Below are 25,185 nucleotides of genomic sequence, written 5' to 3' on the forward strand. Positions count from 1 at the left end.
CGGAATTCATGCCCTTCGGCAAGGGAGCCATTCCTCTTCATTTTCGATTTCTGTGTAGGCTGCTTGATGTTTCTCAGCGCTGAAAGAAAGACCTGTTATTTTTCTTCACATCTTGCAGGACCAAATACTTTTAAAAAAAGGGGGGGGGTTTTTCCAGGGCTCGAGGGTTTGGGATGAGGGATTCCAGGATAGGCATTCCTGTAGAAATGTAACTGACTTTTGTGACAAAGGGGGGAACCGTGTGTGTGTGTGTGTGTGTGTGTGTGTGTGTGTTGACAAACTGATTTCTGTATTCTAGCTGATGAAAGCTTCTGCCACAATTCCAGCGCAGCCCTGAGAACTTTGACTCAGAAGTAAATCCCACGAAATTCAATGGGGCTTTCTCCCTGTAACTATATTGAGGATTGTAGCCTAAATCTTTTCCAGAAGAGTAACCTTGTTAGTTTGCTGTAACAAAAACAACAGAGAGTCTTGTGGCACCATAAAGACTAACAAATGTACTACTAATGAAACTGTTTACCTAAGTGCCACAAAATTATTTGCTGTATTTATCTCTCTTCTAAGCAACTGGAGCTTTGGACTACTTCTTCCTCTCCCCGCCCGCCCGCTTTTTGTTTTTAAACAGCACAGGGCGAAAAGGTCAGCAATGAAAACAGATCCTCGTTTCACTATCGGATTTTTAAGAGCATCTTGGCGGAATCATTCTTTTCCTTTTGCGGGAGCGAGACAGAGGTTGAGGGACCCGCTCGCGCCGCCTTGTGTTGGGCAAGAGTATAGCGCCGGGACGGATCTGTCCCGCTCTGCCGCGCCTGCCAGGGAGCAGGGTAAGTATATTCCCCTTGCTCCTATCTTCTTCTTCTTTGGGGGAGAGACTCTGACGGGTAGGTGGACTCTGGCTGTTCTTGCAGCTGCGGGAAAAAAGCGTCTCCGCTCATGCTCCAGCTGGCCTTGCGTGGAGCAAGCAGTCTCCCTTCGCGCTGGCGCCATTTTGTTGTGCAGTCGTGTCCGGCTCTCGTGACCCTAAAACGCTGCGTCTGAAGCATTTGGCTTTGCCGCTCCGATCTTACATGTGCATGAAGAGGACGTGATATATGCTCTAGAGGTACGTTATGGGGGGGGCGTGAAACAGGAAGAAAGGGCCTGGTAAGGGCTGCGAGAGGACCGAGGTCTTGCTGGCTAGCTGACACCGCCGGCGAGGAGACGTGAATTTCGAGACTCTCGCCGGCGAGGGCGAGTTGTGGCCGGGTTAGGCGGCGCCAGGGAGCTCTCCCCGATTTCGGGTTCTCCGGCAAAATATGCCTTTCGCCCTGAATTAAGGTCTTTGGGGGTCCTGCGTGCTTCGGTCGGGCGGCGGAGCTGAGACAGAACTCGCTCCTCCGACTTGGCGCCGACTCGCGTCTCCTTCGCGAAAGCTGTGTGCGCGCAAAGCACTTTGCGCACAGCGCAGCTGCCGACCCTGTGCGTCGAGGCGCGCTGTCCTGCCGGCGAGAAACACTGCTGCCGTTTTGCGTGCCGCCGGTTCGGCCGCAGAAGGGCGACTGGAGCAGGGCGCCTTCCCGGTGGGGTGGGAGCGCCGTGGCCTGGAAGGCTTGGCAGGGCGGCATTCCCTCCCCTCCCCTCCCCTCCCCTGGGCGATGTTCTGACGCCATTTCCCCCAAATGGCCGTTGAGACGCGATTTAAACCCAAAGGCGGCGCGTTCTTGTTTCAGCTGGATTCGCATCCTCAGTACTGGAGGGTGAACGTCATTTTAGGCTTCGGAGGACACAGAAGGCAAGCAAGGCCTCAGGGGACGTGAAAGCCTGAAAAAGCGATGTGTTTGTTAAGAACGAAACAGCTCCGTGCAGGAGAACGTGGCGTGAGGCCAAGAGTCAGCCACTTTCTTCTTCCTGCCACGAGGGTGCTGCACGATCACTGCGTGGTCCATGCGCCGCTAGAGAGGAGAATGGACGCGGTGCCGCGCCCTGCCTTCGTCACTCATCACGGGCTGAAGGGCTGGCGGGCTTCTAGCCTTTCCCGCCGCTTTTCGCTGAAACGGGCGGTGTTCGGATCTTGCATCTGAGCTGTGGACAGTAGGAAGGAAAAAACACGGGGGGGGGGGCCTACAAAAAGCAAAGCAGTACCGACCATACTACCGCTGTAGAACAGCACACCGCAGCACCTTGTGGTGCTGTGCCAAAAATTTCCCCCACATTTTTTCAACCATTCTCATTCAATTTGATAGAAAAGAAATGGCTTTTGAAAAGAAATTCAAAGGAAGAGTAATTTTGGAGAAATTGTCATGGGCTGGGTTTGAGGTTCTTCTGCTTGCCTTCCTTACGAGGTGGCTGAGGGGTGTGCATGAGTAATGTCACTGTACAGTAATCTCTGTGGCAGCCTGTAGCCTCCTCAGCTTCCTCCCCTTCAGTCAGAGCCATCATGAGGCAATTTTTTCCAGTTCAGAAAGTGCAGATGTCCTGGGAGGCTACAGAGCAATGGAAAGATGAGTGATAGAGAGAGAAAACACACACAGCACCCTTGGCCACCTTGCAGCGATCAGGGAAGCTCAAAAATCCCGCCAGAAGAAATGCAAAATTCTGCCTCAGAAAAGTGGAAGCCTCAGCACAGTTGATGCTGTTGCTACCTGCAGAAGCAGTGCAATAAACCAAAAACTCTGAGGACAAAAGAAAGAAGCTGTGCTGCAACCCCTGCCAACAGTCAGCCCATTCTGTGAGGAACTGTTGGAGAATCTCTCCTCCCCTAGGAGAAATTTAGTGAAATTGCCCTACCCCCCGCCATTTCTTGGCCCACGAATAGGCTGGAGAATTTTGAGAGGCCCTTTGCGCACCGCTCTAGTCCATTCTACCACTTCAGGACTCTGCCCCCTTCCCTCTGCATTCTGCTGCATGTACAGGCCAGGACTGAATGTGCAACTGCCAGTTTGGGAGTGAGAAGGGCAAGGGAAACTGAACAGGCCTGACCAGCTGCGGCGCTGGAAGTTCCTCCTGTCTGCCTCCGGTAGAGAGAACAAGAGAAATTGTTCTAATGAAAGCAGGCAGATAGGGAGGAAGGGAATGAAAGGAGGCAGAGGAACTAGATCCACGCCGGCCTGCCCAGCGAGGTAGGAACTGAAGTGGATGATTGCCAAAGGGCTGGTTTTTGTGGGTGGCAGATTCTGAAAAGGGCAATGGCTTTTGACGCTAGATTGTGACTACTTCTTTCCCCCCCTGCTGTTCTAAAGTTAACTCATTTCAACCCTACCATTACTTTAGATAATTTCAGAGCCTACCAAACACAGGCCATCATGACTACATGTACATAAGAGAAGCTTTCTACCACCTCTATAGCTCCAACGCAAATCAGTTGGTATCCACATACTGTCATCTTGAAGCTGTCCTCCCCCCGCCCCATTTTGTTTAGCCTCTCTGCTTCCAACTGCCTTTAAAATCAGTGTTGTTATTTAAAGCAAGAATCAAGATAGTGTAGTGGTTAGAGTTTCTGACTAGAACTGGGGAGACCCAGTGTGAAATGTTCAGCCAGGAAACGCGCTAAGTGAGGTTCAGTCCAGACATTCAGTGTGCTTTCTGGTTCCGGCTTTTGGTTTGTCCTTTAATCCTGACATGCTCTTTGGTCCCAGCTTTTGTCATGCTTTTCAGTAGGGCTGTGCACTGCTTTGGCCCAAGGCCCAAACCCCGAGTCGAAGCGAGCTGCTTCGGGTCACTTTGAGCCCCTTCCGAGGCAAAGCGGAGGGGGCATGAAGCGACCCAAAGTGGGTCGAGGGCTCTCTGAAGCACTCAGTGTGGTTTGGAGGTTCGGCGCCCCCGGCCCAAGCACGCCAGGTCCTTACCTGAGCCGCCACCATCTCCGACCTCGCCGCCGCCGTCCTCGCTACCGCCATCATCGCCACCACCACTGCCATCATTGCCGCCGCCCTCGCCACCTCCGCTGCCGCCGCTGCTGCCACCAACTCCTGAGGCCTGGACATGGGCGCCAACTCTTCTTGCAGGGAGTCACCCTTTTTAAAATGGCAACTTCCACATGTGGGAAGTGGTGAAAAGGCTGAGGGATGGCCTAGTACAGTGGGTAGAGCCCCTATGCCGGGAGAGAACGTACATGTTGGCCACTATGTGCGATCACTGCCTGGAAGATGGCCTTTGTGGGGAGAACTCCCGGATGGGGTGGCAGGAAATACTGGTGGGGCAAGTGAGGGGGGCATGGGCAAAGAGGCTGGGGCAGGTGCCAGAGGAGGAGGAGGCAGGGAGACAGGGCACCATCCCTTCCCCAATATCACTCCCAGCAGGACCACAGGCCAGGAGTTCTGGGCCAAGGCACTGCAAGCAGTGGTTGTGGGGAGAGGCACCCAACCCGACCTCCAGGATGACGGTGCAATGTCTGCAATGTGGCCAGGGAAAGATTTAGCTATCCGCGGACCAGCATCCCAAGCGAGAGAGTGTTCTCCATGGTGGGCGACGTGGTGACACCCTCCACTCCTTGGACGCTGACTTAGTGGAACAGCTGGACTTCCTCAAAGTCAACCTGCCCCTGCGGGGATACCCCACCCTCAAGCCCTCGGGTGAGTGAGCAGGTCTTTATTTTGACTGGCTTCTTGTTCTTATTTGAGTCAGGCATGGCATTACATTTATTATTATTATTATTATTATTATTATTATTATTTTATTTAAGCCTCTTAGCGGGCTTGTTTTGTTTGTCTCTGGTCCAGTTCAACTCAAAACTCAGTCTTCTGCATTTCACTTAGCAAGCGCCATTAGTGGGCTTGTTTTGTTTGTCTCCGGCCCAGTTCAACTCCAAACTCAGGGTCTTCAATGAATATCTCTCCACCAGCCATGTGCCAGCGCCCTTGCCCATGGCTGTCTCTCCGCCTCCTCTGCCAGCCTGCTTGCCAGCCTATTTTCTCATTCTGCCCAAGACAGCCTGAGGTCATCCAGTGTGAAGCTGTAGTACCAGGGGAGAGGGGTTATATTATTTTTATTTGGCACAACCTACAGCAGAGTCACTCCTAAAGGAAATCAACCCTGAGTGCTCATTGGAAGGACAGACACTGAAGCTGAAGCTCAAATATTTTGGCCACCTAATGCAAGGAGAAAACTCTCTGGAAAAGACCCTGGTGCTGGGAAAGACTGAAGGCAAAAGGAGAAGGGGACGGCAGAGGATGAGATGGCTAGATAGCATCACACCGATGCAATGAATATGAACTTAAGCACACTCCAGGAGAGAGAGCAGGACAGGAAGGCCTGGCGTGCTATGGTCCATGGGGTCACGAAGAGTCGGACACGACTGAACGACTGAACAACAACAGCAGAGATTAGGGATAGCGACCTCCTCCTAATCACCTCTTAAACTCCTAACTTATCTGATGCCTTTAGTTTATTACCTTTGGTTTGAGTTTCTGAGAACAGCACATCGTGCTCAGCACAAAAACTACTGGGCAAAACTGTCTGGAGTTTGGCAGCTTGAATGAGCCATATTGCCTGCCAGCCTGTTTTCTCAGGTAATGTGTATTCCATTCAGCCAAAGAGAGCCTGTGGTCATCCACTGTGAAGCTAAATAGGAAAGTATTACTAGGGGGAGGGGTTGTTTGCACTTCAGAGAAATGTACAGCAGAGATTAGGGATAGTGACCTCCTCCTAATCACCGCTCAAACACCTGACTGCTCTGATCATCGCTTTATGACCTTCAGTTGGAGTTTCTGCGAACAGCACATTTTATCTGTGTCTAGCACAAAAACGAATGGGCCAAACCATCTGAAATTTGGCAGGTAGGATCACCCCCACCAGGTCCCCAAATTACATGTATCTATCAAGAAAACTGAAAAGGTTATGGCTCTTTCTGTTTTCCCATGCAAGTCAAGGGGAAAACATCAAATCTGAATAATTTGGATATCTGAGTCTCGCTTCGGATCCGAATCTGAAGCAAAGTGGATTGCTGTGTTCCAAAGTGAAGCCGGGCTTCTTCAGAACGTCCAATTGAGCATGCGAAACAAAGTGGGAGGTCCATGCACAGCCCTATTCTGAACCTCCCATCGATGTTGACTATAGAATGACTCTCCATAAGGAGCCAAGCCAGAAGTCAGGAGCAAAGAACTCCCCAAAACCAAAGGACAAACCGAAAGGTGGGACCAAAAAGTAGGGCTGTGCAGGAAGCGCCCGATCTGACTCAGAAGCCGCTTTGTGGCTTTGGAGGCGAGTCCGATTCTCCTGGGGCAGCTTTGGGAGGGCCCTGACCCGACTCAGCCCTGAACCTGAAGCGGGATTTGGATGTTGAACCCCGCTTTGGGTCCCCCCGGACACCCCCGCACAAACCCCCTTACCTTGCTGCCTCCTCTGCCACTGTCATCGCCGCTGCCACTTTCTCCGCCACCATCATCACCATCACTGCCGCCCTCATTACAGATTACAGATGCCAGACAGGGGGTGGGATACACCTTGGTGCTGCCCAGTCCAAGGGCATCCCTTAATGTCAGCTTGAAGATATGCACAATGTAGCGAATGCTGTCAAATCCATCCTCATGCACAGCCTTCATCGTGTTGGCTCCCCCATCTGGGACCATGTAACTGCGGGTGAGCTGGTGCCCGGCCAGCCAGCCCTCCACCATGCGGCTCATGGCCTCCATATTCTCTCCTTCCATGTGAGACTGGTCCATGACTTGTGCATGAAGGATGGCCCAGCAAAACCCATCCTTCCCAGCCCCAGAAGTGTGGCCTCTACTGTCCCAGTGGCTGCCCACCAGTGAGCCATCAGGGACAAGTAAGCGTGCGCTCTGCCCTCACTGGACCAACTATCCAAGGTGAAGTGCACCGTCTGCGAGCACTTTCTCCTTGCATGTCTGGTACTGGGAGGGCACCACCCGCCTGCTCAGGGTGGTGCGACATGGCAGCTTGTAGTAGGGCAGCACAAGGGCAATCTACCTCTTGAAGTCCGCATTGTCGATGAGGCTGAATTGCTTCCATGTTTTGGCCACCAAAGGGGTGTGCCTTTCACTGTGACCCCAGTCAAAGGATGTTTCCCATCCTTGTGATTCCCAGCACAAAGCAATTAGTGTATACTCAGAAGTAACTCCCATTGTGCTTAGTGAGGCTTGTCCCATGAATGCGCAGACCAGCATTTACAGAGATCCCCCTCAACTGAAATAGCAGATTTTAAACCACTAATTCCCTAAAGGCTGTAAAGTGCTTTGCCAGAGCTGCGATTCTCTGTTGTTTAGTTTACTGCCATTCAGAAGTAAGATCCACTGTCGATCACTGGATCCTACACAGCATTGGGTTAGAAAAGGGGCTGGTTTCCCGTCCTTCCCAGCACAAAAATATGTGTGTCTACTCAGAAGTAACTCCAATTGTGGTTCATGAGGCTTGGCCCTGAAGTGCACATTCCCAAAGTTACTAGATTCCCATGAATTGAAATAACACATTTAGAAGCCTTAGTGTTGATGCTTTGAAGCTTCAATCGATCACAGCATGGGCAGATCAGGGCAGAGAGAACACTGTGTTCCTTTAGTGATTGTTCTTGAATGGAGAAAATAATGCTGGGGGGCAGGGGAAGACAAAGACAGAGAGAGACGGAGAGTGATTTATGTAACGAAACAGGAGGAAACTTCCTGGGATTTTGTGGAAGGTGAAAGGTGGGGGGGAGAGCCTGGAGGGGGGAGCCTCTCTTGTGGGTTGAGCAGCCCCTGCCCATCAGATGACGCTCACTCCACAAACACCCCCCCCCACACACACACACAGAAGTATGTTCTGTGAAGTGACTTTTACTGGTGCGATACGCTTGCTTATGGAGCCCTGCGCGGAGCAAAGCCGGCTCCTTGAAAAATCTGGGTAAGCCACGATTGGCTTCTCCTTCCGTTGTCAAGAAGAAACCCCCCAAGGGAAGAACCGGCAGAGACAGAGCCACCACTAACCAACGCTCAACAGGCAGTGTGACTCCATAAGAAGCGTAAAACCAACCGGGTGCAACTTGCAAGAGGCTTGGTCAGCAACCACTGAAACGGCAGGGGAGCGCACATATAATCTTTTCGAGGAAATGAGAGAGAAGGAATACAGAAGAAGGGCCAGTGAGTGTCTGTTGGCTTCTTGTCAACTCCGACAATAGCTAAGAGCATCCGCAGATCAGTGCGCAAAGGCATGGCAGTCTCAGACCTCGTCTTTGATCAGGCAGTGAGGGAGGGAACTGTTGCCACTGACAAGTGATGGATGTGCTTAGAAGCTTGGCAGCAGACTTGCAAGCAGCAGTGCAAGGCCACCAAGGTCAAGCTCGGTGCACGCCGCATCCCTACGTGCCACCACAGCAGTTTCTTCCGCTCCCTTCCCCTTCTGGTCCTCCTCCTCTGCATGAATATGCACCTCGCCCACCTGTCTTTCCAGTGGGGCCTATAGTGGATCCATTGGTCACCCCACACCGTGGCATAGAAGAAGGCCCTGCAGAGCACCCCTCTGCACCACTGGGAGAGCTGGAGGAAGCAGACCCAGCACCTCACCAACACCTGCAGAGCAGTCGTCACCAACCATATTCTTTGGCAGAGGCTTGGATGGAACAAGAAGATCAGAATGGAAAAGGGGCCGGTGCTCAGTAACTCGCTTTCTCCCACCACACTAACCCCCACCCCCATCTTCTTTCCTCCATTGCTTAACGCTTCACTTCTTCCCTTTCTGTTTGTACCTTAACAAAGATTAATCCAGAGATGCTGTGGCAGGTGTGTTTTCAGGATGGTTGTAGGCAGCAAAATGCAACATTGCTGTGCCCTAGGCATTTCTTTGGTGTGCAGGGTATCAATTAGGGGTATTTGTGATGGTTCACTTTCATTTCTGGAGCCATGGATGCCTGTGGTACTAGGGGAAGCGTAGTCGCTCGCTTAAAGCTTAGGACCACCCACCAGCGCCGGCAGATCCGCTGCCTTAGATGCAAAGGTGTGCTTAGACCTGTTGTGATGACTGGGATGCTGTGTTCTGTGTTTGTGTGGCAGGGCGGAGCGGGTGGGTCTTAAATTGCAACCACCGTTCACACGCTCAGAAACATTTATTTCTGTTTGCTCAATCTCTCTGCCTGTACCTCCCTCTTCGTTCAATGCCCCCCACCGCAATCCGAAGTCTTAACACAATGGTAGTTCAAGTTTTTGAGACGCAGTACCTACTTCTCTGCAGGACAGATGCCAAATTTGGTTTATGAACCAAGACCTGCTTGCTGCAGATTACAGGCTGCGCAGGTTGGAGAGCATGGTTTTCAGGCCACAGTAGCCCCCCCCCCCTTTTCCCGGCCGCCTAACTTTCAATCCTAATAGTGCTGGCTTGCCCACACCCTGCGCCTAAGTGACCAAAATAAGTGACTCAGTCCAAAGTGCCCTTTACCCTCTGCTGTTGGCCAGCATGTTCTCGGGCGTGTCGTGTCTGCCACTGCAGGGCCCATGCATGCTGGGTTGCTGCTCTACAACTGTCTGGGCTTGCTGAGATTGACGATCTGGCTCAGGGTCAGTGTCCCCAGGAAGCAACTTAGCCTGTCCCATGTGCTCCCATCCTTCCCCGAAACCAGATGGTGAATGTGCCACTCTTCCTTCCTGTTCCATGGGGAAAGAGCTTCAGGGGAGAGTAGCTGCTGCTGCAGCCTCTCAGGCTCTTCCAGCAATAGGCTGGGAGTGGGACCCAGCTGGGACCTGGCTTGGATGCACATGTGGTAGGAATGCTCCAGGGTCTATGTGTTCGGGTCTCCGAGTGTTGGAATAATCTCAGACATTCTATCTCAACCTGTTCGCCCTGACCCACTTCTTGCTTTATTATCCATTTATGACACTGTTGTTAGAAAAATAATCTATAAGGTTTTGTTAAACTGCCTGTTAGCAGTGGCCTGTTTCGAAATTACTCAGCACTGGAAGTCAAGTGCAGGTTTTACTTCGAAGGTTGGCTAATGAAGGTTTGGCAAATAGCTCTGCCAGAGCATTTGATGCATCATAGCAGACTTCTTCGAGGACTTAGCAAAAGGGACCGTTCCATTGAAATTTGGTCTCCCTTCTTTGCATGTGTGAATAGAGGTGTTCCTGAATACATGCCCGCGGGAGACCCTTTTGGAGGGATTTAGTTTACTGAATATGTTGGCGTCATAGAATATCTTTAAATTCCAAAGCTGAAATTTGATTATTTTCTGTGAGTGTGCATTACATTTATATTTTTATGTGATGAGTTTATATTAAAAGATATTTTTAAAATAATTTTTAAAAGAAAAAAAGATAAACAAAATACTTTTTTATTTAATAAAAAAGTTAGTCTGCAAAAAGCAATAGAAACATCCTCATTGGACATCTCCACCATCTTTTCCATTTAATAGACTACACCTTCCGTTGCTGATGACGTCAGTCATTTATAAATAGTTCAGACTCTACTTTTGTGGCAGACTTGAAGCACTTTCGTAGTAAGTAAATGACAGCAAACACAACCAGAATGACAAGGAGAATGGCCAGAGTAATATAGAGGCATTTATCTGAAAGCAAACCAGAAAGTTAAGAGTTTCAGTATTTTAGAGGAATAACAGATAGATGAACTTGTTTATTACATTAAAAAAAAATTATATCCTGCACCGTCAGCAAATAAGTGCTGATGAATGATGCAACACTCTCATTGGTACAGATCATTTAGGTCTGGTATTTGGCCAGGACTTAAGTGTTGCTTCTGCATTGCATCCAAATTCTGTTCCTAGAATGCCTACACTGTGCCCACAGAATAAACCCCACGATTCAAATACTTATTTATTCTGCATGATTTTGCAAGGACCCAATGTAACCAAGGCAACTGGTTTGAGATAGGTTAGCTCAGCTCCCCTGCCTGCATGCTAAGCTTTTTCATGATTCATGGGGAAGGCATGGAGAAATGCTAATCTTACTGTCATTGCTCATTAGTTATGAAACAGAATTCAGCTTGTTCTTCTACTGCACAGTTTTCTAGTAAATGTCCCTCTATAATTTTGAGGCTTTTGCACAAAATTCCATTTCCGTTCCATTCTTTTAATGGACTGTTTTCCATCTACATCCCCAGCTAGGCAGATTTCTGTATTATCATGTCTTTCATATATCCTGATATTCATATCCTAATATCCCCCGCCCCCCGGGCCACCCACACACACACACCACACAGTGGTGAGTATATCAGGCTAACTTTCAAATCTGGAAGATAGAATTGTCCTCTGGATGTATACAGTTTTATTGCGCCATAGTTGTCTGAGGATGCTTCCAGACAAGGCATTTATATTGCATCATCACCATGCCTCATTATGGAACGTTATGGGCGGGAGAGTGTCCAAGCATCATTGTCTTCCATTTATAACCCTCCCGTTTTTCCACTACTACTGCAGTCTTTTTTTCTTACTGCACATACTCCTTTAAGAAAGAAAAGATGGAATAGTTGCACAGTGCCTTCTGATTATTAGCACGATGAGTGCTCTGTCTGGAAGCACCCCGAGAGAGCTATGTAATTATGAACAAACAGAAAATGCTAAGTAATCCAAAAGCCTAATTTCACCTGGCCAACACAATGTTTGTCAAATGAGAGTGGCTTATTTTGCATTTCTTTGGAGCAGACCAAATGTGAACCACTGGATTTTACAAGCAAGAGAGAGAGCACGCGCGCCATGGCGTCCTTGCGATGAGAAAGCTTTAACTTTCCAGCACCCTTGACATTTTACACTGACAAGCCGTTAAATGTTTTCCACTTCTTGCTTTGCCCTGACATTGGTTGTGATCTCATGTCTTGCTGCTACCTCTAGTTAAAAAAGGCAGAAAAAAAGGGAAATGTGCTGTAAGAAGAATTTTAGGAAAGACCAGATTTCTCCCCACTCCCTTACCGATACTTACTGTCATCTCCGTGAGGAGGCACTGTGGATGTCTCAAGGGAGGTTGCATTAGATGTGGGTGCTACAGCTGGAGAAAAAGGAAATTCTGGAAAGCAAAAGGCAGATGTTTGCTCAATATTCAAAAGTGTTTTGAACTACTGAAGCATTTGCTGGGCAGGGTAGGTGTTCATTGGAGGAAAAGCCCATGGGGACAAATGGGCAGCACGCAGGAGTGGAGGCTAGGGCACTTGGCATCACAGGCTGTATGTGTGTGCACACCACAGTGGTTTGTTCCGAAGAGCAGCACTTTACTTTTCTGCCCAGGAGTACTGTTAAGTCTTAACAGTTAAGGGATATTATTGCAGTGTGGGGAAAATCTGCCCTCAGGGAGAGTATTATCGATCTTACTTATTTAATTTCTACCTGACCTTTCTGCTCAGAAGGGGTTTGATGATGCATGGGAGCTAGGTCGTAAGTGCATCACGTACTGAAATACGTTTTAAAGCGGCTGTCTGCCTCCAGTGCCTATAGCAAAGTGCATCCCTATAAATACATACACAATATCCTGTCTACTGCACCCCTTACATGTCGCCCTATGCAAGTGTGATGGAATATGCCTTGCAGTGTGTGAGGTTACAAGCACTTATTGTATTTTGTGGAGGTGATTAGTTTTGTTAATGCTATGAGCTAGCTGTGAGTGCAAAAACGTGTTCTTGGAACTGGGGCAAGTGAGCTTGCCACATGAGAGTTGGTTAGTTCTTTGAAGTGCAAAGCTCTTTCAGGAGGGGATGGACCTTAACAAGGGTGCTTCTGAAGTTAGCTTTAAGCCTGACTCAGCTTGACAAGTTGACAATCGGTGCACATATCTAAGCTAGTTTTCACCAATAGCAGCAAGTGAGATGCCAAATCTGTATCTGGACTGGGCCACTTCAAACTACAGCACCCTGGAATTCCTTGTTCCCATAGACCAGGGATGGGGAACCGTTTTTGACCCAAGGGCCATGTTTCTTCTTGGGAAACAGTCTGGGGGTTGCATGCCAGCAGTGGATGGGGCTGGAGCCAAAAGTGGATAGAGGCAGGGCCACCATACATACTCTCTTTCATACACCCGTGCTTTCTCCTCCGGCTTCCCTCCCCCTCTCGCTCGCCAGACGCCTCTTGTCCTCATCTGTCCATTGAAGTGCATCAGTGGAGACTTGAAAGAAGCCTGCTTCAAGGGTATCCATGCAGCGCCCATGGATGTCACTGCACCCGCAAGGCCAGGCTGAGGCATCCGCCAACCCCCCTACAGCAGCTAATTCGTGGTGGTGCCCAGGGCATTTTTTCAAAATGCCAACTGTGTTCATGTGGCCCAAAAGGCTGGAGACCTCTCAACCAGTCGCTACCCTGAGGGTGGGAATTTGGGGTTGTCACAGTGCGTGGGGAGGGATTAGCCCTTCTTCCCCAGCAGCACCCAGCAGAAAATGATCCCTGGTAAGGCAATTAGGATTTTTAAAAGCCTCCATTAAAGAGGAAAAGTGGCAAAAGAGAGCCCTGGCCATTGGGTGGTATAAAAATGAAACAAACAAACAAACACTAATGGGAGCTTTAAAAAAAAGCCTAATTGTTTTGCAGGGGGGAAGAGAAAGGGGAGGCCAGGGGTAAGATGAGGAGGCATCAGTGCTGGATGTAGCCTGCAAGCCACATGTTCACCATTCCTGCCATAGCCCTATCTCGAGTTTTGTTCATGTCCGAGTGCAGTGATGGAATTTTACAGGAAGGCAGGTATGCTGTGGGGGTGTTCAGACGATCACAGGGGTAGAAGAAGCCATTGTGGCTCCCCCCCCCCACGTGCACTGCATGCACGACCGTGTTTAGCAGAATTACCCATGCTGCAGCATCGTTCAAACCTGGTGCATGGCGCGGATGGCTTTGTACCCATCCTACAATCCCTTCTGCAAGTTGTGAGTTGTAAGGTGGATATGAAGCCACCCCCACCATGCACTGGGACCGGATGACACGGCAACCCACACTGCAGCGTGGGTAATTTTGCAAATTGCGGTCGTGCGTGGGGGTGAGGGGAGAAGCCACTATGGCTTCTTTTACCCCTGTGATCATCTGAACTTGGACTATATATGAAACCTGAGCTCATATTGTACCCTGTCCTGAAGCAGCAATATCCTAGAATCTTCCACCACAAGCCTTCTAGAAATGATCCACTATCACACTTGCACCACACTGCTGATGTAACTACTGGCCTTACTTTAACAAGCAGAGCACTTCACTCCACCTCATGGTGACAAAATGGCAAGACAAGGTCAGAAGAACTGATTGTGAAAGCCTGAGAAGGCTATTACTGTTTTATTCTCATAATCTAGCTGGCATCCTATTCGAGAAGCATCCTTGTAGTCTGTTTGGCTTATGGACATTGACACTCAATACTCATGTTCATGCATTTCTATTGTTTCTCTAGGCTGGGGCGAGCAACGTGTGGCCCTCCAGATGTTTGGACGTATAACTCCCATGATCCCCCACCATTCGCTATGCCAGCTAGGGCTGATGGAAGTTGTAGGCCAAAACATCTGGAGGGCCACAAGTTGCCCACCTCTGCTCATGGCACATGGACACAAGTTGGTCCTCGATTCTGTGCTGTGGAGAAGTTAGGAGGGTGCTGGTGTTCCTCCAGCCTGAATTACTGTATCAGGGTAGACAACTTGTAATGTGGCACTCAGTCCTTTTCAGTTTTGCTCTGAGTAGGACTTGATAGGATCAGGCAATATACAGACAAACAATCTTTACAGTCTCTGTGGTCAAACATACCCCAAATACACAAGGGAAGAATTTTACTTGGGGAGCCTTTTTCAGAACTTACCAGTAACAGTTACATTTATTTGAATCAAGCACGATCCATTATTGAATAGTTGAATTTCAAAGAGGGCTTCATCTGTCTTTTTTGCATTCCTCACGGTGAAATTGTGGTTAGTCAGAGAAACCCCTGTCTTATTTGTCATCCACTGAAGATTCTCACGATGACCTATAGCAAGTTCTTTTATCGTGCCTTTTGGGTGGTCACGCTGGACTAACAATATCTGCTCTGTTGTATTAAGACTGAGAATGAGTGTCCTACTGCCACCTTCGTGTATTTCCTGATGGTATGTGTGGGGGCATCGTTTTGTTCCTGGAAAAACAAAATATTAACGCTGATGACATCATGAAACTATCAGGGTTAAGGACATGGCAGAAACCTGATTAGAAGTGAACCAGGTGGTCTGCTGCCACTTGCAGAAACTGCAAGTGGTTGCTAATTTGCACTCAAGGAGACAGCATTGTATGACTCAGACCGATAATGGTTTTCGCAGCAGAAAAATATTGTGGAGCTACTGTACAAATGAAGGGCCGCAGTGGCTTAGTGGTTAAGACGCTGAACTGCAGACTGGAAGGTCGGCAGGACACAGCAGTTCGAGACCCGAGTGCCGCGTGACGGAGTGAGCTCCCGTCTTCAGTCCCAGCTTCTGCCAACCTAGCAGTTCGAAAGCAAGAAATTGCAAGCAGATAAATAGCTACCGCCTTGGCGGGAAAGGTAGCAGCGTTCCGTGCACCTCGGTGTTCAGTCATGCCGGCCACATGACCACGGAAGCGTCTTTGGACAGCGCTGGCTCTTCAGCTTAGAAACGGGGATGAGCGCCACACCCTAGAGTCGGACACGACTGGTTGGGGACACCTTTTACTGTACAAATGCCAGGCGTCAGAGAGAGAAGTCAAGGATAAACAAATACTTTTGAGCACAGAATTCTGAATATTATATGTGAGTATTAGAGAAGTCTTGAACAGCCATTCTGTTGCTTCCTCTCTCTTTTTTGGAGGTTAACAGTAACCTTGGACAAAATAAGAACCTATCACCTGTGACAAAGGCTACAATCCTATGCACACTTACTGGCGACTGAGCCCCATTGCATTTAATAAGAGCTTACTTCCAAGGAAACATGCACAGAATTGAACTGCTAGTCTACAAGTTACCCAAGTTACTAGCAAAACCTTTAATAAACTTGAATAAATGGTAAATTCTCCCCACCAAGGGATGTAAACAGTGGGGTCCCATTGGTATTGGGACAATCCTTTTCAACGTATTCATAAATGATCTGGAATTAGGAGTGAACAGAGAGGTGGCCAAGTTTGCTGATGACACCAAATAATGTAGGGTAATGTAGGGTTAAAACAAAAAATGGATTGCGAAGGGCTCCAAAAGGATCTCTTCAGACTAGGAGAATGGGCATCAAATGGCAAATGCAGTTCAATATAACCAAGTGTAAAGTGATACGCCCCCTTCATGGATCACTGCCTTGTTGTGCCGAAGGGGCTTGCGTAACTCAGTGAAGCCATAAGCTATGCCGTGCAGGGCCACCCAAGACAGACAGGTCATGGCAGAGAGTTCTGACAAAATGTGGTCCACTGGAGAAGGAAATGGCAACCCACTCCAGTATTCTTGCCAAGAAAACCTCATGGAACGTATCACAAGGCTAAAAGATATGACGCCGGAAGATGAGCCCCTCAGGTCGGAAGCTGTCCAATATGCTACTGGGGAAGAGCAGAGGGTATTTCCAAGTAGCGCCAGAAAGAGTGAAGCGGCTGGGCCAAACCCGAAAGGACACTCAGCTGTGGATGTGTCTGGTGGTGAAAAGAAAATCCGATGCTGTAAAGAACAATATTGTTTAGGAACCTGGAATGTCAGATCAATGAATCAAGGTAAGCTGGAGGTGGTCAAACATGAGATGGCAAGATTGAACATCGACATCTTGGGAATCAGCTAACTAAAATGGACAGGCATGGGCGAATTTAATTCAGGTGACCATCATATCTACTATTGTGGCCAAGAATCCCTTAGAAGAAATGGAGTAGCACTCATAGTCAACAAAAGGGTGGGAAAAGCAGTACTGGGGTACAATCTTAAAAATCATAGAATGATCTCAGTACGAATCCAAGGCAAACCATTCAACATCACAGTAATTCAAGTCTATGCCCCAACCACTGAGGCCGAAGAAGCTGAGGTTGATCAGTTCTATGAAGACCTACAACACCTTCTAGAACTAACACCAAAAAAAGACGTCCTCTTCATCATAGGGGATTGGAATGCTAAAGTAGGAAGTCAAGAAATCACCGGGATAACAGGCAGGCATGGTCTTGGTGTACAAAATGAAGCAGGACAAAAGCTAATAAGAGTTTTGCCAAGAGAACATGCTGATCATAGCAAACACTCTTTTCCAACAGCACAAGAGGCGACTCTACACATGGACATCACCAGATGGTCAATATTGAAATCAGATTGATTATGTCCTTTGCAGCCAAAGATGGAGAAGCTCCATACAGTCAGTAAAAACAAGACCTGGAGCTGACTGTGGCTCAGATCATGAGCTGCTTCTTGCAAAATTTCGGCTTAAATTGAAGAACGTCGGGAAAACCACTAAACCGTTCAGGTATGACCTAAATCATATCCCTGATGAATATACAGTGGAGGTGAGGAATAGATTTCAGGGATTAGACCTGATAGACAGAGTGCCTGAGGAACTATGGACGGAGGTCCGTAACATTGTTCAGGAGGCAGCAACGAAATCCATCCCAAAGAAAAAGAATTGCAAGAAAGCAAAGTGGCTGTCTGATGAGGCTTTACAAGTAGCTCACGAAAGAAGGGAAGCGAAAAGCAAGGGAGAAAGGGGAAGATATACCCAACTGAATGCAGAGTTCCAGAGAATAGCAAGGAGAGACAAGAAGGCCTTCTTAAGTGAACAATGCAAAGAAATCGAGGAAAACAACAGAATGGGAAAGACTAGAGATCTCTTCAAGAAAATCGGAGATCTCAAGGGAACGTTTTGTGCAAAGATGGGCATGATAAAGGACAAAGAAGGCAGGGTCCTAACAGAAGCAGATGAGATTAAGAAGAGGTGGCAAGAATACACAGAAGAACTATACAGGAAAGATCTTAATGTCCCTGATAGCCATGATAGTGCGGTCACTGAACTTGAGCCGGACATCCTAGAGAGTGAAGTCAAGTGGGCCTTAGGAAGCATTAGTAACAACAAAGCTAGCGGAGATGACAGTATTCCAGCCGAGCTATTTAAAATCCTAAAAGATGATGCTGTTAAAGTGCTGCATTCAATATGCCAACAAATCTGGAACACTCAACAGTGGCCACAAGACTGGAAAAGATCAGTTTACATTCCAATTCCAAAGAAGGGCAACGCCAAAGAGTGTTCAAACTACCGCACCATTGCGCTCATTTCACATGCCAGCAAGGTGATGCTCAAAATCCTACAAGCTAGGCTTCAGCAGTATGCAAACTGAGAACTACCGGAAGTACAAGCTGGGTTTCGAAGAGGCAGAGGAACTAGAGATCAAATCGCCAACATTCGCTGCATCATGGAGAAAGCAAGAGAATTCCAGAAAAACGTCTATTTCTGCTTCATTGACTACGCTAAAGCCTTTGATTGTGTGGATCACAACAAACTGTGGCAAATTCTTAAAGTGATGGGAGTACCAGACCACCTTACCTGTCTCCTGAGAAACCTGTACGAGGGTCAAGAAGCAACAGTAAGAACCAGACATGGAACAACCAAGTGGTTCAAAATTGGGAAAGGAGTACGACAAGGCTTCATATTGTCACCCTGCTTATTTAACTTATATGCAGAGTACATCATGAGAAATGCCGGGTTGGATGAATCAGAGGTCGGAATTAAGATTGCCGGGAGAATTATCAACAACCTCCGATATGCAGACGATACCAGCCTAATGGCAGAAAGCGAAGAGGATCTCAAGAGCCTCTTGTTGAGGGTGAAAGAGGAGAGTGCAAAAGCTGGTTTGAAACTCAACATTAAAAAAACTAAGATCATGTCATCTGGCCCCATCACTTCCTGGCATATAGAAGGGGAAGAAATGGAAGCAGTGACAGATTTTACTTTCTTGGGCTCCAAGATCACCGCAGACGGTGACTGTAGCCCTGAAATTAAAAGACGCTTGCTCCTTGGGAGGAAAGCTATGGCCAACCTAGACAGCATAGTAAGAAGCAGAGACATCACCTTGCCGACAAAGGTCCGTCTAATCAAAGCTATGGTTTTCCCAGTAGTAATGTATGGCTGTGAGAGCTGGACTATAAGGAAGGCTGAGCGCCGAAGAATTGATGCTTTCGAACTGTGGTGCTGGAGAAGACTCCTACGAGTCTCCTGGACTGCAAGGAGGTCCAATCAGTCCATCCTAAAGGAAATCAACCCTGAGTGCTCATTGGAAGGACAGATAATGAAGCTGAAGCTCCAATATTTTGGCCACCTAATGCGAAGAGAAAACTCCCTGGAAAAGACCCTGATGCTGGGAAAGACTGAAGGCAAAAGGAGAAGGGGACGGCAGAGGATGAGATGGCTAGATAGCATCACGGATGCAATGAATATGAACTTGAGCACGCTCCGGGAGAGAGCGCAGGACAGGAAGGCCTGGCGTGCTATGGTCCATGGGGTCACGAAGAGTCGGACACGACTGAACGACTGAACAACAACAAAGTGATACGCACACTGGGGCAAAAAATCCCAACTTCTTTTATATGGTGATGGGATCTGAGCTAGGGGTAGAATCATAGAATAGTAGGGTTGGAAGGGGCCTACAAGGCCATCGAGTCCAACCCCCTGCTCAGTGCAGGAATCCAAGTCAGAGCAGATGGTCAGAGCAAGTCCCTGACAGATGGCTGTCCAGCCTCGTCTTGAATGCCTCCAGTGTGGGAGAGCCCACCACCTCCCTAGGGAATTGGTTCCATTGTCGTATTGCTCTAACAGTCAGGAAGGTTTTCCTGATGTTCAGGAAAAACTTCCTGACTGTTAGAGCAATACGACAATGGAACCAATTACCTAGGGAAGTGGTGGGCTCCCTCACACTGGAGGCCTTCAAGACGAGGCTGGACAGCCATCTGCCTCGTCTTGAACGACTGATCAAGAAAGAGATCTTGGGGTTGTGGTGGACAGCTCAATGAAAATGTCCACCCAATGTGCAGCTGCTGTGAAAGAGGCAAATTTCATGTTAGGCATAACTGGAAAAGGAACGGAAAAAAGATCGTAGTCCCCTTAATACAGATCTATGTTGTGACCACAGTTAGAATACTGTGTACAGTTCTGGTCACTGCACCTAAAAAAGGATACTGTAGAGCTGGAAAAAGTGCAGAAAAGGGCAAGTAAAATGACCAAGGGGCTGGAGCAACTCCCCTGTGAGGAAAGGTTACAATACCCGGGACTGTTTATTTTAGAGAAAAGGTGAGTGAGGGGAGACATGATAAGAGGTGTACAAAATTATGCATGGTCTGGAGAAAATGGAGAGGTAGACATTTTTCTCCTTCTCTCATAATACTAGATTCCAGGGCCATCGCATGAAGTTGATTGGTGGGAGATTTAGGACAGACAGAAAAAAGTACCTTTTCACACAGCATGTACTCTCGAACTATGGAATTTGTTACCATAAGATATAGTGAAGGCCACATGTACTGTATGGCTTTAAAAGGGTATAGACACATCCATGGAGGTGAAGGCTATTCATGCGACTAGTCCTGATTAGAGATGTGAAAGCCCAGGGAAAACGGAAGAATTCAAGAAAACACATTTTTTCTTTTGACTTCCGTTCGGTGCCATGTCGCCCTGGCAAGTGTCCTGTGGAGGCTCTGCAGGTCACCCCCTCAAACAGCTTTTAAAAGGTTGAAAACCCTTTTTATCTTCCCCTGGAACTAAAAGGGGAAGCTAGAGTATCATCTGGATAAGATCTTGGAAGAACAACTCCTTTTGCGAAGCAGCAGAAGGGCTGGACTCTAAGGTTAGTTTTCCGGACGGTCATCTACCCAAAGTTGTTATGAAACTCCTCCGTAGTGAGGAGAATTCAGGGCTGACAAGCACCAATTTTAGTTAGTATTTATGAAATGAAAATACCAACAATATCTGAGGACCTGCAAAATCTGTTTAAATGACTGTGTGTTTGCCATTATCTCTACTTGCTTTGCTTATGAAAGAGGAGGATGGCAGCATTAAGGGGAAGGAAGAAAGCTGCAGGATCACTGCTGACCCCCCCCAACACCTCCCTTGGGAAAGGTTTCTAGAAATGCTGGAAATGTAGAGGAGTTGTTGGCTTTGATAAAAACTTTGTCTTCTCAATTAGCAGAACAGGCTCAGAGGCTGGATACAATCCAAGATTTCATTACTACCTTTCAAGGATTTAATTAATAGCTCTCTGCAAAAGACGGAATTGAAGGTTAATGCCCTCCAGGACCAGGTGTCTGAGCAAGAGACTGCTATGCATGCCTCTCATAATATCCTGTGTGCTAGAATTTCCCAACTGGAGGCACATTCACATAGAGCAAACCTGCGTATTCTTGGTATCAAAGATCTGCCTGCTGATATAAGCCTGTTTAAATTCCTGGATAAATTCCTGCATGAGCTAGTTGCTCTGCTATCTGATTATTTACTTGATATTGAGCATGCATACCATGTTCCAGGTTCAATTCGTGGCACCAAAGGGACTGCCTATACTGTTCAATTTGCAAGAGTCTCTACAAAAAATCATATTCCGTGCTTGGCAAGAGAAATGAAAGAACTTTTTGGGGGGCCAACAAAAGATAAAGTTACATTATTTCCAGATTACACTAAAGAAATGGCTGATAAAAGAAGGCAATTCACCAAGGCGAGAAATCAGGCAAGACAAATGAATTTGCCATATCATATCAAGCACCCTGCTATATTTTGCATTCTTTTCAAAGGACAGATGAAAAAGGTTTTAAATCATAAAACGGTTGAAGCTTGGCTAGCTGGTATACAAAGTAAAGCACAGAAGACTTCTTTCCCACCCTCACGAGCTGGGAATATTTCAATGATTATTGCTTCTCGGATCTGTTTGGGCTACAAGGGCCAGGCCGTATGCCAGTGCAGAGGATTGGTTACATATATTTATTGTTGTTTTTTAACTTCCTCTTTTTTATATTTGACATGATATATAAAATTCTTGTTTGTGTATATAGCTATGTACACAATCATATCTATATCAAGAAATGATACTATCTAAAATATAGATAGTATAAAATATATTAGTGATTTATTATTTTTTATCCTTTTTAATTTCCTTCCTTATTACAATTATTATTACTTTCATTATGAGACTGATTAGTAATATTTTTGGCTGGCAAAATATTTGAGCTTTACTATGAAATATTAACTGAAGGGCAATATGTGGTTAGTGGAAATAAATTGTATGCTTGCTTCCTTGCTATAAGACTGATGATATGATACTGAAATTTAAGGTTGGCTTCCTATGCTGTACTGAATTGTAATATTGGCAATGTTATAGGTATAATTTCTAAGTAGAATGATATTTGAAGTTTGTGTGTAATGCAGTTTAAATTTAATCCTTTTAAGTAACTTTTTCATATTTTCTCTTTTGCTTTCCTCTTCCTTTTTCTTCTTCTGATTTTTTTTCTCTCTGTCTTGTTATTGCTGTGTCCTCTTAGGAATACTGTATTGTTGGAAACTGTAGAGATTGACTGGGTTGTTGGTACTGTTTATTTCATTTATAAAGATTAAAAAATAGAATAAAAAGTATTTTTAATACTTCCTGACTGTAAGAGCAATACGACAATGGAACCAATTACCTGGGGAGGTGGTGGGCTCTCCCACACTGGAGGCCTTCGAGACAAGGCTGGACAGCCATTTGTCAGGGATGCTCTGACTTGGATTCCTGCACTGAGCAGGGGGTTGGACTCGATGGCCTTGTAGGCCCCTTCCAACCCGACTATTCTATGATTCTATGAACCCCCAACAACAGCCCATGGGATATCTGAGGGTTGTTTCCCCCACAAACAAGCCATGCTGCCCAGGGTCAGACAACATGACAAACTGCATTCGGGCGGGTGATGATGCAATCATGTATGGCACGTGCTGCAGCTTAAACAAGCGATTGTGGCTTGTTTAGCTACAATGATCATCCGAACCAGTTCGATGACTGGGTTCGCATGACATGATGAGCCACCGTGGGTTGTGATCCTTGTTAGTGTCAGTGTGGCTTATCATGATGTCCGAACTCAGTGCAGATGTTTCAACGTGTGTTGTTTTTCACAAACAAGCCACCCTGAGAACCCATGGCTTGTAGTAATGTTGTTGAGGGTGGCTTGTTCTCAGGGAGGCATGTCATGATGTCTGAACCCAGCAGCATGGCTTGTGCTGCTTTTTGCAGTCTTGCCAGTGCCACCTCCAGAGACTGCTCCTCCACCAATACCAAAGTGGCACTTTAGAAAGACTGTAACTAAGTCATCACATTTTTAAAAATTATTTTTTCAGTGCCTTGGACATGCTCAAATGGGGGCTTTAAAATTATCTCTATTACTATAACTATTATTCCTGGTCTTTTGCAAATGTGCAAAAGCAGAGATATAGCTGTCTCCTATGTATAGTCTCGCCTTTTCAATCGCCTTGTATCTTACAGCTGTCAAAGGAAGTCCCAAAGTGGAGTAGGTAACATACAAAGCAGTTGACAAGGCGAGACTGCACATAGGCTAATTTGAGCACATTTACTAAGGACTGGGGGGGGGGTAATACCAAGAGAAACAGCTGCAACATACAAGGAAATTGACAAGGCAAGACTGGGAAATTGATGATGATGATGATGATGATGATATACAACCCTATTTGCTTACTTTCAGGGCACCAATTTTTTTTCAGTGTCGGATGGGATAGTAATCAGGGAGGGGAGAAGGCTGGGAAAATTTCCTGCTGTAGGGACGAGGAGACATGACGTGTCGCCACGCAAAGGACACTGAGAAATATGCAGGGCGCAGGCTAAATAGAGGACTGAGGGGGACTGAGGAGGAAAAAAGCCATGCCAAGCTGCCATGTGCTACTCCCCTTTCTGAACTTCCTGAAGGCTCGGGGAGTGTTGAAAAGAGGGAGAACGCTAACGAGTGTCAGTTCAAGTTTTAATAGTGCGAGGATGACATTACCAAGTGGGAGTTATTATCCCCCCTCCCCTGTCTTTGGTGCTCCTTTTCAGAGCACTTACTTTGTTTGCCTTTTTTTTCTTCTTTTTCCGTGCTTCTGAATTGCACAAATGGGTTCCTGCTTTGTCTTAATATTATTCGCCCCCGGTCCTTCTCAAGTGTGCTCAGATTAGCCAATTAGTCCTGCTGTGTCAATTTCCTTGTATGTTACCTATTTCACTTCAATGCTGCCTTTGACATACAAAGAAATATAACGTACAAGGCGAGACTACACGTATTGAACAGTCAAATCTGCACACTTTCGAAAGACCAGGGGGGAAATAAATACTGTCACAGAGTATGAATGTAATGTGCATTGTTGATAAGAATTCATTGTATTTCAGAGGAGTGCTATTCCTAATTATCTGTGTACGCTAACTGTATGCAATCTGTGACATATGAGATTAGTTCTGCCTGTGTTGTGAGAGAACTGTGAGTAATAGAATGTATTCTTAGAAATAGAAGAAGGTTGACACAAATGGGTCAGTCGAGTACTGGAACCAGAAAGCTGCTGCAGGGTTGCCTTCATCTAAGTTACCGGTGTCAATGGCAAACCTGGCTACATTGGAAAAAAATAGGAATAGTGGTACGACCAGGTACAAAACGTAGGATGAGGTCATCATCAACATAAGGGTTATCAAAGCAAGAGTTTGATCTAATTGCCCAGAGAGATCCTGGAAGAATGAGAAGCCTACCAAACATGATTGCCTAAGCTCTGCAAACCATGCTTTCCAGATAGGTAACTATAAGATCTTAACGATGACTGCTTTGTTGGTTGAGAGGAACAGAACTTTAATTTTACTAAGAAATATAGTAGCCACTATTTCTATTATGCTTCTAATTATCCCAATTGCACAGTATGTAGTAATGTGTTTTGCTTGTTTCATCATTTCAAAGATTTGTTATTCTCTAATTGTGTTTGAGCAATAAATGTATATTTTGTAGTACCACTTTGTGTTATTTGGCTTAAGAGAAGTTTCAGGGACCACAACCCATATCAGTTAATTCTTGATGCCCCAAACAGTCAGCTGGGACTCATAAATCCGCTATATGTGCCAAAAAGCTGCAGTTTTCTCTCTTGGTCAAGTGAGTCACAGACACACTTGTTCAAATTTAAGAAACAAGCTAGAGTCTCTATACCAGCCTAAAATCCCGCATTTAAAACAGAGCTTACTGCTTTTGTTTCAAATGCAGGATCACAACGGACTCCCTTTACATGCGCTTCCTTCCCCCGTTTTCCCCGTCCTTTCCCCCCTTATCTGAGCCTTCTGTATGTTTCATTATACAGCCACTAGATGGTGCTGTGGTCTAGCTCCTCTTATGGCAGCTTTTCCTTTTTCCTGAGGGAATTCAAGTGGAACTCAAAATA

At 46.8% G+C, this 25,185-nt stretch overlaps 1 long non-coding RNA gene across 1 annotated transcript in view; it reads left to right on the top strand.

Moving 5' to 3' along the window:
• Nucleotides 1-604: 604 nt before the first annotated feature.
• Nucleotides 605-25,185, top strand: part of LOC146355302 (uncharacterized) — a 30,641-nt gene continuing 6,060 nt past the window's right edge. Inside the window, exon 1 of the long non-coding RNA XR_014787144.1 lies at nucleotides 605-1,102. This is a non-coding gene — a long non-coding RNA (uncharacterized LOC146355302). The remainder of the gene's footprint in view (nucleotides 1,103-25,185) is intronic.

The sequence above is a fragment of the Heloderma suspectum genome, chromosome 2 (genome assembly GCF_057233095.1).
Source record: "Heloderma suspectum isolate Gila_16-S chromosome 2, 16-S_ref, whole genome shotgun sequence".
NCBI lineage: Eukaryota > Metazoa > Chordata > Lepidosauria > Squamata > Helodermatidae > Heloderma > Heloderma suspectum.